This window comes from Strongylocentrotus purpuratus, unplaced genomic scaffold (genome assembly GCF_000002235.5).
Source record: "Strongylocentrotus purpuratus isolate Spur 01 unplaced genomic scaffold, Spur_5.0 spur5_scaffold_15, whole genome shotgun sequence".
Taxonomy (NCBI): domain Eukaryota; kingdom Metazoa; phylum Echinodermata; class Echinoidea; order Camarodonta; family Strongylocentrotidae; genus Strongylocentrotus; species Strongylocentrotus purpuratus.
In genome coordinates, this window is record NW_022145600.1 from 26,548,906 (window position 1) to 26,551,130 (window position 2,225).

At 35.2% G+C, this 2,225-nt stretch overlaps 1 long non-coding RNA gene across 1 annotated transcript; it reads right to left on the reverse strand.

Moving 5' to 3' along the window:
• Positions 1-1,349: 1,349 nt before the first annotated feature.
• LOC105440683 lies at positions 1,350-1,942 on the reverse strand. Its single transcript, XR_971760.2, has 2 exons — positions 1,900-1,942; positions 1,350-1,421 (listed from the first exon to the last, which is right to left on the reverse strand). It is a non-coding gene; the product is annotated as an uncharacterized LOC105440683 (long non-coding RNA).
• Between the last annotated feature and the right edge of the window lie 283 nt (positions 1,943-2,225).

A 2,225-nucleotide genomic window follows, 5' to 3' on the forward strand; every position in this document is an offset into this window, starting at 1 on the left:
TGTTTTTTCATACATTGCATCATTATTATACTCACAAAGCACAATATCTGTCAATAAATAGGCTTAGCCAGCTATAATTAGCATGACAGCCATCTTGGGAAAAAAGCAAAAAATCGCAAAATAGTAAATAGTATACTGCGGGAAAAGTCGGAAAAGAAACAGGTTATTTTTGTTATTTGGCCTTATTATTATTATTCTTAAAAGTACTTAGTAATCCTTTTCTTCTTATATCACCATCATTATTGTATTACACTGCCAGAGCCATCTATACACAGAGTTTGGCCAACCCGATTCGAGTTGGGACACAATATGACGACTACTGCTTTGTTCGGCAAGCACAAAACAAAAGAATATACGCCATGTTGTGACTCAGTGAAATCAAGGTTGCCAAACTGTTTCAAATGTTAATATCACCGTCAATGTATTCTGATATCCTTCGGCTGTTTTATTGCACGCTCGAGCACATAATAAAAATTGTTAAGTGTCACATGATAGCTTATCAGCCAATAGGATGCTCTCTAGCTAATATCCTATCATTCCCAATTGATTTATTATTCATTTTACAGTACTGTCAGTGATATGGAGTTCCTGAAGCTGGCCCATGCTATCCCTCCATCTTACTACGATGCTGTAGGGATATCTCTAGGGATCCCCTCAGCTCAGATACAGGCAATCCTGATTCAGATGTCGAATAACTATTCCAATGCATTTTTGCGAGTATTCATGAAATGGAAGGTCAAGCAGCAACCTCCACATTCAAACAGACGACAGCTTTTGGCAGATGCACTTCGAGAGATTGACTTGGGTGGCTTATCGGACAGATTACTCAATGAACCTCTAACTCCCAACAGCACAGGTAAACAGATACTAATTATTTCTACACCAGAAGATATATAGAAAACTGTGCATAAAACTGAAGTTTTTACTAGAGATAGTGAGTGCTCTATTTCTATGTACATTTGCCACAATTTACAGAAATAATTTTTTTTTATCAGACCCCATTCATGTTTTACAATTCCCTAATTTAACTTTGTTAATCCTAGATATTTTCTGGACACCAATATAGTTCAAGTTCTTTTAGTGATAGCAGAAATCAATGTATGCCAACTTTCTTAATGTGCACATGTTCTACAAACAAAATATATTCTTTTGCGTCATCCCATTATGATAACTGTAATTATACATCCACCCACCAAAGGTGGCGCCGGATAAAATATGTTTTGGGGTTGTCTGTCCATCCGTCCTACTTTTTGCTATTGCGATGTAGTATTTTGGTAAGTCGAGAGAAAGGGGGGGGGGCGGTTGTCAGGAAGAATGCAATACCAGAACACAATGACACGACTCGAGGTTGTAGGATATGAGCGGGATTTTATTTCCCACTTGAGCTATCTGCATAAAGTGTGATACAAGAAGAAAAACCTCTGCAAAGGCAGAAAAGAAACAACGAAAGAAAGAACATCAGTAACTACATGTTCAAAATCTCTTCATGCAACAATTTAGAGTCAACAATAATGTACATCACTTTAACACCAAGTCAATGATACTTCAATATTCATCGAGTGAGTAATTCAATGTAAAAGAAGAAAATGTATTTCTTATCATTCCAAAATATTCCCTCTATTTGGTGTGAAATATGACGAACTAATTTCTTCACTGAAAGTATGAATACAGGTCACCAAAATATGAAAGCATCAACTCTATTAAAGATTAACATCAAAATAATCCCCTGAAATATGCATAGTCATGGATATTCATTCTAATTAATGTCTAATTAATGTACATTGACTGCCTACCTACAATTCGTTATAACACATTGTTATCAACACCTGAAACAGAAGTAATATAACAAGCAGTGTTCGTGTTCAAAACTATCTATCACGCTCTACCATCCTGACTCACCCAACTAGGACTGCTAAACAACTACTTGTTGCTACGACGACACAATAATGGAACCAGCTTCTTCAACTCAAACGCTGGAATCTAGAACAAAGACAATATCACTACTTGCCATGAATAACTAGTCAACTATATATCATCAAATTGTTATTATCAAAACCATTATAATGCGATAATGTAATCATGACAATTTAAGTCCTATTTATAAAGGTAAAAATGCATCAAGTATATCAATACACAGATGAATAATGTGGTATCTATACTCTACTAAAATTGTCACTGTTCATTATAAAATAACTGAACCAATTAAATCAAAGACTCAAACCAAT